General features: G+C 32.2%; 3 non-coding genes and 1 pseudogene across 3 annotated transcripts; all 4 read left to right on the forward strand.

Moving 5' to 3' along the window:
* Nucleotides 1-5,112: 5,112 nt before the first annotated feature.
* Nucleotides 5,113-5,328, forward strand: LOC149511154 (small nucleolar RNA U3). Its single transcript, XR_016334436.1, has one exon. It is a non-coding gene; the product is annotated as a small nucleolar RNA U3 (small nucleolar RNA).
* Nucleotides 5,329-6,404: 1,076 nt separating this feature from the next.
* LOC149511155 (U2 spliceosomal RNA) lies at nucleotides 6,405-6,598 on the forward strand. The gene has a single exon (XR_016334497.1). It is a non-coding gene; the product is annotated as a U2 spliceosomal RNA (small nuclear RNA).
* Nucleotides 6,599-13,066: 6,468 nt separating this feature from the next.
* Nucleotides 13,067-13,195, forward strand: LOC149511156 (U1 spliceosomal RNA; annotated as a pseudogene).
* Nucleotides 13,196-14,206: 1,011 nt separating this feature from the next.
* Nucleotides 14,207-14,357, forward strand: LOC149511157 (U4 spliceosomal RNA). The gene has a single exon (XR_016334439.1). It is a non-coding gene; the product is annotated as a U4 spliceosomal RNA (small nuclear RNA).
* The last annotated feature ends 1,273 nt before the right edge of the window (nucleotides 14,358-15,630 follow it).

Raw genomic sequence — 15,630 nt, forward strand, 5'->3', positions numbered from 1 at the left:
GAAGATGCATTTCTTACTTTCAACTTTGAATGTTGTATATGTTTTAACTACTCCCAGGCCAGAAGAAAATGAACAGAAGAATCTGTTATTGCAATAAGAGAGATAAAAATGGGATAATATAGACTATATATATAAAGGCCATATTCTAAACGGTCTGTCTGACAGCCTATTTGATACATACCAAAATAAGACTATTGCAAAAGAGTTATGGGACAAATTGGAGATAAGGTATATGACCGAGGATGCAATAAGTAAAAAATTTCTTGTTAGTCATTTCAATAATTATCATATGATTGATGAAAATTCTATAATTGAACAATTGCGTGAATTTAAAAGAATGCTTAATCGGTTTAAAGAATATAATATGAATATTGATGAAACAATTATTGTGTCCTCTGTAATGTCATAACATATAGATCCCTAAACCTATTACTAGATCTAACTTTAAAGAGTTGCCACCAATTTTTTTTTGTTAAGGTATGATTGGCCACCTAAGTAAATTTGTCCATTTTTAAAAAGAAATCCCAAATTTAACTTAGGTATTTTTAAAAAGTAGATTTTATTTATACGAAACTATGACTAGATCTGAGAGTATAGTTACATGTGAGGAATGTTATAACACTTTCACAATGCTCATCAAATGATGGTATCGGTTTGATTTCATGTTATTCAAGCCTTAAAATATTTTTGAATTTTTACCAAGTAAATTTAATTATTGAAAATTGATCTTAAAATTACTCTAATCATTAGGTAGTGATTTAAAACAATTTTCTTACCACAGGAGTATTCATGGAGACTCTTATCCCACTCTGAAAAGGCCCATCATCCAATTCATTAACATATTTTCTAAGAAATTATTTTTTGAAAGCAAATAATAAAATCCTCCAATAGTTTGGTAAGATTTTATATCAATGCATGTCCCCAATCATTTTATAGGATTTTGATTTGAAAACTTTAAAAAAAAATTTTGGAAAAAAAACATTAAATTTTCCAATAATTTGGTAAGATTTAACAAAATTTTGAATATTCCCATTGTTTGGTATGTTTGAAAAATTATTTTTTAAAATTTCAATATTAAATTCTCTAATCGTTTCGTAGAGTTCATAATTCAATATTTAAATCCTCCAATCATTTCGTAAGAATCATGAATTTATTATAAAAATTTATTTTAAATATGCATAAAAAAAGAAAGAGAAACAACTAAGTAACATAAATAAATATACAACTAAAGAAAAAAAAATAGAAATTACCTTGTCTTCTTTCTTGTTTCTCTATAAAATAACCTATGGTTTTACTAGTGCCCCTTGCCTATGGTGATTGCCTTTCTTTTTGGTTTAAACAAAAATCAAATAAAAACCTAAAACATATATACTCGAAACTCTTAAAACTTTTGCTACAAAAACTTTTTGTTGAATACCTCCCTTTTGTGTTTCTTCTCAACTCCTTTTCCTAACGTAGAACTCCAAAGAGAAAATTCTAATGATCTAAATCCAAAACACTAGAGAAGATTATAAAAAAACTCTTTTTTTTTTGCTTTTTCTCTCTTGATTTTTCATGATTGATTCTTCATTGTATCTAATTGATCCTAATAGGGTTTATTTATAGGCTTTTAATCCAAATCGCAATAGTAGAATCTTTTCCTGGTATCAGTATCCTAATCAAAGTCAATTTTAGATTGTTAATCCAAATCTACCTCTCAAATCAATATATTCTCTTTTTCAATTAGAACATTAGACTTCAAACCAAATCAAACTTTTCCCTTTTTTCTTTTTTTTTTAAACCATAAATTAATTAATTAACAAAATAAATAATCCTAAACTAAACAAAATACTAAAATCCTGAAATACCTCGGATTAATGGGGTGTTACATGTAATAGACAAACTTTCTTCATCATGGAAGGACTTTAAAAGAATTATGAAGCATGAAAAAAAAGAAATCACTCTTGAGGTTTTAGCTAATCATCTTCAAATTGAAGAGGAATATAGAAAGCAAGAACAAAATTTCAATTCTGGTGATGCCAAAGCTCATGTTTTGGAGGAAAGATAGACTACAAAACTTGATAAAAAAAAGTTCAAGTTCAAGCAGATTTCTAAATTTTAGATTTTTGAAAATTTAGAAATTTTTTCTATATTTTTAAAAAGTTTTAGTTTTAGTTTTTTTTTTAAATTATGACTTGAGATAATTGCATTACTATCACATAGTGGTTGTGTGTCTCTATATGTGTGATATTTACATATGTGTCAAATTTTCATTGGTTGATTGCAACATTAATTTCTGTTAGTAGTGTTAAGTCATTAGGTAAACTGATACATGGATTGAAAGTTGAGGTATTACATTGGACATATTTCAATAATTTAAGGGTAGTGAAGGATATTATCCCAATGCTTTTATTTACTTCATTAAACAATTATTAAAAACATAAATGTTTTAATCATATTCATCTAATATAATTTTGAAAATGTTATAAATATTTTCTTTGAGTTTATATTTTCAAAATTTTATAACCCTAAAACCATTGGATTTGCTAATAAGAATGCCACAATTGTTAAAATTCCAAACTAAATTGGCCTAAAACCATTGGATTTGCTAATAAGAATGCCACAATTGTTAAAATTCCAAACTAAATTGGAAAGGGAAATTAAAGATTCGTTACTAAAAGCACCATGAGATTCTAAAAGACAAGTAATTTTTGTCAAAGTGAAGAAACCCTTTATTTGTCATTACTAGGAAAAATGTTACTTGAATCCTTGACCATTAGCAACAAATTAATTTGGAAATAACAAATTTGCGTTGGTTTGAGGGAGTTTTCTTCTGTCATATTAATTTTTTGAGGTTAATGTATTGACTATTGAATATAGGCATTAAATTTACACTTTCATCTTGACTTCTTCTCAATAGATTATTTTATTTTATTTTTTGAAAAAAAAATCAACTACAATTTTATGCTTTATTGCACTATATCTAACAAATCCTTTTCTTTTTTTTTTTTGGAAATTGTATATCTAACAATTCTCATAGATTAAAAAAAAACACAACTTATTACTACATACCTCTCATGTAAATTGCAACTTGCAAGTCCAATAAATCATGAGATGAAGAATGAAAATTGCTATATATATTAAATTAGAAGGTAGGGATTAATTTATATCAATGTAAAATATTTTAATTTTATATTTTCTTTAATTATTAATCTCAATATTTAAAGAATGAGATTAAATTTTTTTTCGACTTGTTTCTTTCATCTTTTAAATTCATTAAAATCAATAGTTAAAAAAAGTATAAAAAGATGTAAAATTTTTTTATATAACTTGATCACTCTCCTAAATTAAATACTAATATATGGATCACACTTTTCATTAATTTGATACATGAAAATTATTATTAAATTAAAAATCGAATACAATGATATCATATATAAATTCTTAAGGAACTAAATTTAAACCCTACTATGCCAGTCAAGCAAATCAATTATAGTTTTGATAACATATACTACTATTTATAAATTAGTAAATTAATTTATAATTTACACAATCAAATTAAAAAAATTGGAATATCTTAAATTTTCTTTTATTGTGACCATACGTATATGCATTTCCCATCATTTAATTGTTCTTATTCATTCTATTTTATTCTTTTGGTTAAAAATATTTTGTATTTTTTTGTTTAATTATGTTGTTATCATTTGTCTCCTATTTTTTATTCTTATTAATTTGTAATTTAAAACCATTCAAATGAGTTATTATAGTTTTTTTTTTTTTTGTTATTCTTCTTTTTGCTCTTAAGACATAACTCATTTGGCAAGTTTCCTTTATTTAAAATTTTTAGAGAGAAAAATCACCTAATTATTTTGATGGCATAATGTGAGAACATCATAAGAAAACCATAATTAATATTATTCCAATGCAGAATCAAGTTTCTCTATATTGATGCAAATATGTTCTTAAAAGCCAACACTTGAAAGCTCATAATATTTTTTTAGAGGTTTCAATCTTTATATAAGTTTGCTTTCTTTATAACATTCGATTTGATAAATATTAACACAATTTAAAAACATAATTTTTACATTTCCAAAACAATTTATTTTTAAAAGCTTTATGCCTATTAATACAATTTTAATTTGAATTTAAAAAATTGATCAAACAAATCAATTAACATAATTCTCATTATATATAATAATATTTAAAAAATCAATTCATTTATTATTTAGATAACAAATTAAAATTTGATTCAATCGAAGGTATATGTATTTTTGTTTAAACTATTAAATTCAAATCCCTTTAATAAAAAATACGATAATAATAAAATAATAAGATTAATTACATATAATTCTCTTTATTTAAGTTTAATACCGTTGTGAAAAGTGTCAAGGTGTGGTTTTCTAAATCTAGACGAATGTAGCGGTAGTTTCCTCCAGGTAAAAGCACAGCTCCTGAGACTATGTGTCTGTTGCTTAGATCCTAATCCATACTGCAAATACTTTGTTAGAGAGAAATACTCTGTCGTTTTTCTTGCATTTTTCCAAGGAAAAAAAATAGAAATGTGGTATAGCTGTTAAACTAGACATGCCAGGAAGAAAAAATGGAAATGTTTTACTTTCAGATTCTGTTAATTTCTTTCTGCTCTACCAATTTTCTAACAAAACCTAGCCTTTTCATCTTTGGAAAAAAACGATGAGCACTATGAAGCAGTCATATAGTCCCGCATGGAAAAGACAGATGAGTTATGGATAATATTTATTCGAGGAAGAAAGGGAAAATATGCACGTGTTATGGACCTTAGGAAGAGTCATGAATCTCACATCATAGAAGGGTCACTGGGGTATAAAAGGGTTCACACAATCTCTATCTTGTGAGGCGTCTTTTGTAAGATAAAATCGTGAGACCAGAGGGGCCAGAGACTCCGAGCATGCACTCATCCTACGTCTTAGATCAGCCTAACCGCCACGGTTCACACCCTTGTGAGGTATTGTCCGCTCTGGCCTCCTGGCCTCATGGTTTTGTCCTACAAAAGACACCTCACAAGTCAGAGGTGGTGTGAACCCTTTTATACCCTAGTGACCCTCCTATCATGTTCGATGTGGGATTCAAGACTCTTTCTTAGGTTCGTGACTCACGACCTTACATAAATAGGATTTGTTTTATAAGCTCGTACCTTTGTATCCTTAAGCAAAAATGAGAAGATCTCAAGACTAGTTGATGAAACATGGCCTTGTGATTAGAGCGTGATTAATCGCTTCCTGGTCACCGTTGACCAGTTGGTGCAGTAGAGGATCGTTCTCAGCATGGTGTTTAACCAGCTGGGATGGTCACAAGGTTGTTTAACAGACTCTCCCAATCTTTATTGGAATTTAGTGTTTTGAGTCAAAAACTTTTGAAATATGGCTAGTATTGCACAAGTAAACTGATGAAAGAAGTTAAAACTGGTATGTTTTATATAGAAGCGTTTAGGGAATTGATTTTAGAATTGTCCAATTGGAAGTTAAAACTTTTTGCCTATTTGGTCATGCTTCTGAACCACTTCTATTAGCTTTTCAAGTTTGTCTCTTATGTGTTTTAATCAATTTTTAAAATGATGGCTATGCTGAGAGGTTTAACTGAGAATCATGGTGAATATGTTCGATATAATATGCTGAGAGGTTTAATATCCAATTTTAATGTTTCACTGAAAGATGGATTTAAATCCTTTCTAAGGGATTGAATAATATATTTAATTTTATTTATTTATTTTTAGATCATATCCAATTATAAAGTATTGCTGTAGTATTGATGAATTTTTTTTTATAAAAAATTCACAGTTTAAAAATAAAAGAAAATGAATAATATCATTTAATTGATCAGTTCAATATCAGCTGCAACAAGAGGATTAACAACTCATATAATATTCAAAAATTAGATTATTTACATCTTCAATCCAAGGAAATTGTGATTTTAATGCTCCATTCTGTTACAATTTGGGTGACTTTTTGGAGGTTGATTTGTTAGCTAGTTATTTGCTTGGGTTCTTAGAGAACATGTTTTATACGAGCTAGCTTAGTGTGTGGCCTTGAGACCGTGAAATTATTGGTTTTAGCTGGGATGACTTTAGTTTATATTGAAAAAGTAACAAAGATTACCGCAATATTCCAAAGCTATGCTCCAAAGTCTGTGGTTTCATAGAAATCAAAAAAATTTTTTTGTGCAAATACATCAATGTGCCACATGCAAAAATTCATAAAATAAAATTTTTAAATGTACAAAAAATAAGACTCTTCATTGAGGTACCATGTAGCTGTTTCTTGTATCATAAAAATTTTGTACATAAAAAATAAAATTTTTTTTTTGAATAAGTTTGCATCCCATTTTAAAAGTATAAGCCAGAGGTGATGTGGAGTTGCATTATAAAAGAAAAATTAAAAACAAAACTCATATTTTTCTTGACCTTTTGGCTAAGAACAAGTGTAGTATTTATACTTATTAGTTTAATATTTGGTCTGTGGGTTGTTGACTCTTATAATCTTAAATTAATTTTTTTAGGGGGAAAGTCCATTACAGTAGCTTGCTATTGGGATTCTTGAGCGTCGCCTTTGCATTACACTATAGCATTAGTGTTGCACTACAGAATTGGTGTCACAAGCTATGTGTTTCTTAGACCAAAATCATGTGTTCGTGCGACCCAAGACTACTTATAGTCGATGTCAACTTTTCACGAGTTCATTTTCTTATGGATAGCTCAATATCTTTCAAGCTACATACTCATGAACTTTTCCTAGTTGCACATTCTCAAACTTGGTAGGAAGGAACCCAACTCCCATCATCTCATCAGCCCATAATTCTTAGGGTGGCCTTGAGCACCAATCTCTACTTGCAGGCATCAAAGTCTCGAGTATCGACCCACCTTTGCTCATAAGAGCACACAGCCCAAGTTCTCGTGATATTATCTCATTCTGTCATGATGAGAACCTAACATCACGCCTGCCCACATCATACGCAAGTTTTCTTGCTTAGAACCCGAAAACACAACACCAACGCTGGTCAGCATCCAGCCCAAAGCTACATTAGGCTCATATTGTCCCACGAAATTCAAATCTCAAGGTCTCAGCCTTTAGCCTCATTCTAGGCTACCTGCACACATGATGGACACTTAACATATGTTTATCCTACGTCAAGGACTCGAATGTGCTACCCTAGCCATAGCATACATCTATCGATTGGTTACAAAGGTCTAGCAGCATGTCTGCCTACTAGCTCACTCATCTTTCAAGCTTAATGGTATCCCTTCTATGCAAATACCATATCATGATCCTTTCAACTTCAGGAAATCGAGGGGCATAGTGAACACTACCGCCTAACCCTATGGTTCATAGCTACGGTATGATATGAGGCCCATCGACCCTAACTGTCTCTGGGTTTACTATGACGCAAGAAGACATCGTGTCATATTTGTGACCCAATAATGATTGCCCACCTAGATACCACATGTGCCTATAAGTAGCTTATTTCAAACTAACCAAGCTTCTACTTGCCTACTAACTAAAGGAGTGGTGGAGAGTTAACACCAGTCATCCCCCTTTAAAGAGAATAAAAGCTTTTCCAATCATTCTACCAAGAACTATAAGAATGTCTGAAATGGGGACACTTTTCTCTCCAACCACCTGAGGGCCTCATGACCTTCTTTTTGGTTACCATGATTCTTAGATTCCATTTGTTACTCCATCAACCGACTCGAGGGTGCCTACGCATGGCTTTGATTGACAGTACTTGACTAGTTATTTGGCTACAAGGCATTCGTCCACTAGCTTATTCTTACCCATGCATCTTGGGGACTAGGGCTCACATCATTCGTACACACTGTCAGCAATATGTTTTTAGACTTACACTGCCCATGCATAGTTTTATGACCATTATCTCGACCACAAGGCCTTCATTGCTACTCAACTCAAGGTCAATTATGATAGGATTAAGGCACACTAAGGCTTAACCATAACATTTTCCTCTACTTACTATGTTGATGCCCTTATCAATGCCAAGACCAAACCTAACTCTGTTGTTGCACACAGTTGACATTTTCTCATGTGTTTTTTACTTGTGCCCTTAAAGATTAAGTCATAATCACGTCAAATGAGACATTGGCCACAATTCTCATTCATTACCGATGTAAAGGAACCATCCCAGCTCTAATGCACCTCTATGCTATCTCCATATATGACTACTAGACTCAAACTGTTGCTTAATAAATTCCACTGCATTGCTTCACCCATGATCACATCATGTTGTAACCTTAAGGCACCCTTATTAATCATGACCCTCAGTCGAATGAATGACCCACCTACTTTGTCATATATTAGTATGCCTTGCTAGATGTGACCCATAACACTAATCGCACGCCTACGACATTGACTCTTCGATGTGCCCCTTTGGACATGGTGCTTAGGTCAACCACACTCATATGGCACCACCTATAATAGACCTTATCATGGTGGTATTCAAACAATTTAGCCATCTCACAATTTGGGTCCTTTCAACCCCTTCAAGGTCACCTCTCTAGGTGTGGGCCTCTGGCTAACTACCCTCATGATAACACCTTAACACTCATTATCTCGGACTCAACTCATGCACAGATATCTCATAAGCTTCATCGCCTTAGCTCAATACCACTAGAAATCACAAGTCTCCCTCATTTTTCCTTGAACTCAAGTCAGTTCTGTATGCAACCATATCTCCATGATGGTTCCACAAATCATTTACCTTGAATCTGACATAACTCTTAAGGCATCTCAAAACCCACTCAATGCTCGAAGATCCATTAATTAAACTCTAAACATAAGGTTTCCTAACCAGTTCAATCTCAAAGATCACCAACCCACTTGGTACTTAAGGTCCACTAACCTACTTGAACTTATGGCCATCCCATGGGTCACATCTACTCAAAGACTTCATATTTGGCTCAACTCAATTGGATTTTCTCTACACTACTTAAACTCATCTAATCTACTAATCGAATGTAAACTCGAATGCTAATACCATCGATTTTGCTCAACTTAATTGGTCTTTTGACCTACACAACTCAATGTTTTATCAATTAGCCAACTTTCGTTTGCTCGTTCCATTGAACTACAGACTGTTGTGGCCTACTGACCATCATATCTCATAAAGTTTTCTCTCTTGACCAACACAAAGCATGGTCTACCTAACACACTCTCATAATCCTCTGACCACGAGAACTCATGGTCTGTTGACCATCACAAACTCAAGGTGTTAACCTTTACAAAATGGGTCCAAGTGACCTAAATACTCAGCGTGTATCCCTGTTAAGGCACTTACACCATACAACAAGTGCACATGTTAGTAACTAATCTCAATAAGCTCAACTCAAGTTTTTTGAGATAAGACCTTTTTAGCCTACATGGCCTTACACAAACTATTTCATGGTGTATGCCCTTTTTGCATCATTGTCTCAACATGGTCTTTCCTACCGTAAGGGCATCACATGTCTGGCATCCAAGAGCTAACTTGAAGGCTTTTTACTTAGGCTAATTTTTTTTCATATAACCTCGATGGCTTATTCTTGAGCCCACATAGCCACAGAATAGTATTTCTATCTCGATAGCTCTCTTTGAGCTTAACACCATCTCAATTTCTAGTTATCATGTCCACATTTAGGCCTTTTTAATCCCACCACTAAGTCGAACTAGGCTCTGATACCATGTGTCACAAGTCATGCATTCCTTAGACTGAAAATCACATGTCTGTATGGAACCAAAACTACTCATAATCGAGGATAGCCTTTCACAAGTCCATTTTCCCATGGATAGCTCAATATCCTTCAAGTTGCATACTCGTAAGCCTTTTTTGGCTTTAACCCCTAGGGTCACACATTCCCAAACTCGGTAGAGAGGAACCCAACTCCTATCATCTCATCAGCCCATGATTCTCGAGGTGACCCTAAGCACCCATCTTTGTTTGTAGGCATCAAGGTCTCGAGCACCAATCTATCTTTACTCATAAAGTCGTATAGCTTCGATTTTCATGATATTATCTCATTGTAGCATGGTGAGAACCTAACACCATGCCCTCTCGCATCATACGTAAGCTCTTGTGCCTAAAACTCGAAGGTATAACACTAGTGCTAGTCGATAGCTAACATAGAGCCACACTAGGCTCATCTCATCCCATGAAGCTCTTATCTCAGGGCTTCAGCCTTTGCCCTCATTCTAGGCTACCACACATATGATGGACACTCAACATCATGCCCGTCCTGTCACGACGACTTAGGTGTCCTACCCCAACTGCAGCTCACATTTATCGATTGGCCACAAAGGTTTAACAACGTGTTTGGTTGCTAGCCCATTCATCCCTTAGCTTAATGATGCCTTTTTACGTGAATACCATATCATGATTCTTCTAGCTCAAAGAAGGGAAACCAAGGGCCATAACGAATGCTACTATCTAACCTCATGGTTCAATGCCGCGACTCTATACGAGACTCACCGACCCTAACCGTCCCTGAGTTTACCATGACCCGAAGAGACACTGTGCCACACTCGTGACCTAATAATGGCTGCCCATCTAGACACCACATATGCCTAGAGGTAACTCACTTCAGACTAGCCAAGCCTTTACTTGCTCACTAGCCAAGGGGGTTGTGGAGATCTGACACCAGTCGTCCCCTTATAAAAAGCATAAGAGCTTTTTCAACCATCTTACCATGACCATAAGAATGTCTGAAATGAGGACACTTTTCTCTCCAGCCACCTTAAGACCGTTCTTCAACCAATTCAAGGCCACGTGGCTTTCCTCTTAGTCACTATAATTCTTAGATTCTACTTGTTGCTTTACCAACTCACTCGATGGTGCCCGCGTATGGCTTCAATTGACAGCACCTGATTAACTATTTGCTACAGGGTGCCCCCTATTGGCTTGCACTTGCCCGCACATCTTGGTGATTAGGGTTCACACCACCTGCACACACTATCAGCAACATGTTCTCGAGCTTACACTATCTGCGCACAACTCTAAGACCATTATGCCAAGCATAAGGCCTCGTCTGCTACTTAGCTTAAGATTAATCATGGTAGAATCGAGGCACACTAAAGTTTGACCATGCAACTGGCTTAGCGCACCCACCAATTCTAGTTTAAATCTTTCTTTAAACACAAAAGCCTGGTGCACCATATTAATACAAGTTACGTCTTTCTTTAAATCTTAAATAATGTTTTCTGCCTCAGAGGTAACAACAGAGCATCCTATTGCTTTTTTGGCCAAATGGTTTTCTTTCTGCATGTTGGAAAACAAAAGCAAAATGTCATGACTCGTAAATTATTAGACTTTTTCTGCCACAGCAATACATTAATAGGATGTATCGAGTCTACTTTTCTAAAAGCAAGAAATTTTTTAAAATTTTTTTAAGATTATAAGTATAAATTATAATCAAAATTGAATATTACATTATTAAATAATCAATTAAATAACCAATTATCAAATTAAAATATAATTATACAAATTCAACATACAAACTTAAATATAATGAGGTTTGAAAATCAAATAAATAATCAATCAATAAATTAAAATATAATTAAATAAATTCAATGTAAAATTAAAATAAACTCATACGTGAGACTTGAATTTAAAATAAAACTAATATGAGGTTTGTGAATTTTTTAAAAATGATTTAATAAAAATTTTAATAAAAAATTTAAATAAATATATTGATAGAATTCAATGTGAAGATTAACAATATATAAAAAATTTATTAAAAATATTATTTATAATTTAAATTTGATCTATGCTTATTTAATAAATATTATGTCAATACTTTCACTAAAAATATTCATCTAAAAATATATCAAAATTTATTAAATTTTTTTTAATATTTACACATTTAATCTATGTAACGAAATCTTTTAATTTATGTATTTTGATTTTCAATTTTAGACTTTATTAATTGTTTTTAATAAAATTTTTTATAAACTTTGCCTAAACACTTCATTTAAGTCTTTTGAACCTTACAGAGTAGAGGTAGAGGATTTCTTTTTGATCGGAGGAAGATAATTTCCAAAATAATTATTATGCAAGGTACATATAGATATCTCAACTAAAAGATTAGATTTTAAATTTTATAATTTAAAAATGTTTAAAATTATATAACCGAAGTCAAACTAAAATAGAAAACCAAATCTTTCTAAATTACTATAAACTTAAATCTGTTTGTTGGTCATTAAATTTGATTTTTTTTAAATCTTTCTAATTAATTCAAGACTATACATACTTCTTTCATTTTTATTAATTTAATTATAATATCTCTCCCAGAATCAAGCTTTAGATGAGAAAAAAAATTCTCCACTATTTAAAAAGGAGTAAAAATTTTTAATATTTTATTTAAAATTGAGTAATGTACTCTCAATTAAAACAATTGCTAAAATTTTAATGAAAATAAATGAAAATAATTCGAATAAATATTAGTATTAAATTGAATTAAAAATACATTACATAGATTTAGGTAAAACAACAAAAATTTTTACTAATTTTTAAGTAAAGCCACCAAAAAAGTTTCACAGAAGAATCCAAGAAAAGCCACAGTAAAAGTACAACAATTATGCAAGACATTAGATCAACAAAAATACAATAATGCAGAAAGAAGCAAGAAATCTTATCAGAAGTGAATCCAACCACAAAATCTTATGAAAAATAATCCATCTACGGGTTCAACATAATGCACCTCAGCATAATTCAGCTTTAGGTGAAAATGAACAGGACAACAATGTCAAGTCTTTTTTGGTGTTGTAGTACTCAATGATTTTGGCATTATATTTCAGTTCAGCCCTTTTGTGATATATCAATATCTGAATTGAATTTGTAAAGACACACATTTCAAGTTTCAAACCATGGATTCTATTTTCTAAGGTAAACAAGCATACAAAGTGTTGAGATGTCCCCTTAGAGACGATGAAACTACCATTTTAAATTGTAGTTTGACAACTCTTAAAAATTAGTTGGAAATTTTTTTGGACAGAAATCGCACATTCCTATCATATCATAAACGGAATATAAGCGTGGTGTATAAAGAAGAAACATATCTCAACGTTTAAACATACTTACCTGGACGGGGTCAATGACTTCCATTGCACTTTGGATGGGTGCTTCTCTAAGGTCTCCTCAAGTGGAAGAGCCTACGTCATAATTTGTGGCAGCTGGGCCTGCGTATGCACTCAATTCTAGTTTCAAGTTCTTATTTAGAAAGCCCAGTATGGGTATTTGAGTAGTTTCAAGTTTTTATTTATAAAGCCAGTATGGGTATTAGAGTTAGTGCAGTTCTTATTTAGAAAGCTCAGTATGGGTGTTTGAGTAGTTTCAAGTTTTTATTTATAAAGCCAGTATGGGTATTAAAGTTAGTGCAGAAAAATGATCAGTAGATTTTTGTTTATCTTACGTATCTTCAAAAAAAAAAAAAAAAGCTTCATACAAGGCTTTAGTCCCTGATTTTGCCCACTTTCAAACCAACTTGTGGTAAATGTAAAAAATAGATGACATATATAATTGATAAAGTGTGGCCATATATTAGTCGACCGATGGGAAGAACCATCAGAAGCTTTGCTCATCAAATAGGCAGATAAATATTCTATTTCTAAATGTAGCTGTAATCTATTGGTGGGATTAGTGCAAAAATTACGCTTTCTACTAACACAGGTTAGAAAATTACGAAATCTGTAATGGAGTTTGAGATTTTCTGAAGTCTCGAATGAAAATAATTGGAGTTTTCCCATCAGTTTTGGAAATAGCTGTGAATGTCTTTGATGATAATTGTTTTCTTTTTCACCCTTTTTCCAATTTCTGAAGCCGACATAACTGGAGCTTGAATCCTGTCATATGGTTATCAGCAGAACTTACCACCTACTCTGGTCAGATATATGTTGTATGGTACTACTTATCATGAATATTGATTATGAGTTCAGTTGGCATTGAGATTGAGCTGCGTTTGATTGTAATTATTAATTTTGATAGAAAATGTAATGCGAGATACAATATTACAAGTGAATTTCTTCTGAATCGCAAAAGCATGTAAGAATTTATGTTATTGTGATTACCTTCAATCACAATCTTTTATCACAAATTCACAATCACAATACCAAGTTGGAATCCAAGTAATTATGTTATGTCCCATATTGGCTAGTGAATAGCATGACAACCCTCGCATTGGTTACAAAATATTAGCAAACGCAAAATCTTAAGCATCTTTGCGCTTGGGGCAATGACGCAGCTAGTGAGGTTCTAACCGAGGCGCGTCTATTGCTGGTTGAAAACTATTTCCAACCCCCCTCTTAGGCCTTGGTTCAGCCTTGGCCTTTGAGAATTTCTGGAAGGGCTCCCTTTGGGGTAAAGCCCTACAGTTCTTAGTTTTGAAAGCTTTCATATAAATACGCTATATATATTCAAGGAATCAGGTGATTTAAAATGTATTCTGTTTCCTTTCAACTCATTTTATTTTTGTTATCCTTTCTCAACTTATTTTATATCTAAAATATCTTCTTTTTGGTTCCAGTCGAGCCATTCATCTGAGGGATTCGAACCTAAACAGTTATTTTTATCAAATTATACCGGTTTTCAAGACTGGTGCTATCAACTACTTAGCTGTCTCTCTAAAAGTTAATTTCTATTTTGTTTTTATTCTACCAAATTAATTTCTATTTTGTTTTTATTCTACCAAATTGAACAAGGGCATATGAGTTGATATAGAAAGATATCGTGTGAACCTATAGGTCAATCTACTTATCTGTATATATAGATATATAAATGCATCATCTAACATGTCTATTTGTGAACTTGAAATAAAAGAATCACCCTCAACCCCATGCCTGAATAAAAGCAGTAAAGGGTTCCAAATAAGTCATATAGAATCAATCAATTCATGGTAAAATCCTTCTACTCTATCCCACATTTTATTAAAATTTTTTGTCAATATGATAGAGGGATCAAATGGTATAGCTCTTTTGTTGGTAGCTTGGAGGATTAGAAACATGACTGTTGCCTTCTAATTGGTTGTTTTTGCATTAATTGCTACTTCATCAATCTTACTGATTAGTGTACCCGGTGTATTGCTTCTCCAGATGGTTGGTTTGAGTAACAAAAATATTGTATTTTCATATAAATCCATTTCTAAGTTCCCTCATATCTTTAGGCTTTGGGTAAATAACGAGATAATGAATCTTCTTTTTGCCACTGGATTTTCCAATCAAATTCGTCCAAGTTCCTCATACATTTAGGCTTTGGGTAAATAGCAAGCTAATGAGTCTTCTTTTTGCCATAGAATTTTCCAATCAAATTCGTCGTAACACTCGTAATGATCAACTTCCTTGGGTCCTTCAATTCCTTTTCTTATAATGTTAAGTAACGAAAATGTCTTTCCAGAAAAAAAAAAAAAATTGACTGAAGGTTCTAAAACATTTAATTAATTCAATTGTAAATGTATACATCAATTCAATCTTACAATGTTAATGCAAATGCCTTTTCTAGAAAAAATTTTGACTCAGTTGTAGTTGTTGGTGTTAAATAGTAAAATACATCACTTTGAAAACAATTGATTCAATTATACATATAGACATCAATCTAAACCTATAACTCAGGTGTATAATGTTGATCCAAACATTTGACCACTGG

This window comes from Durio zibethinus, chromosome 26, assembly GCF_047325235.1.
Source record: "Durio zibethinus cultivar Kanyao isolate XHJ-2024 chromosome 26, ASM4732523v1, whole genome shotgun sequence".
Lineage (NCBI taxonomy): Eukaryota > Viridiplantae > Streptophyta > Magnoliopsida > Malvales > Malvaceae > Durio > Durio zibethinus.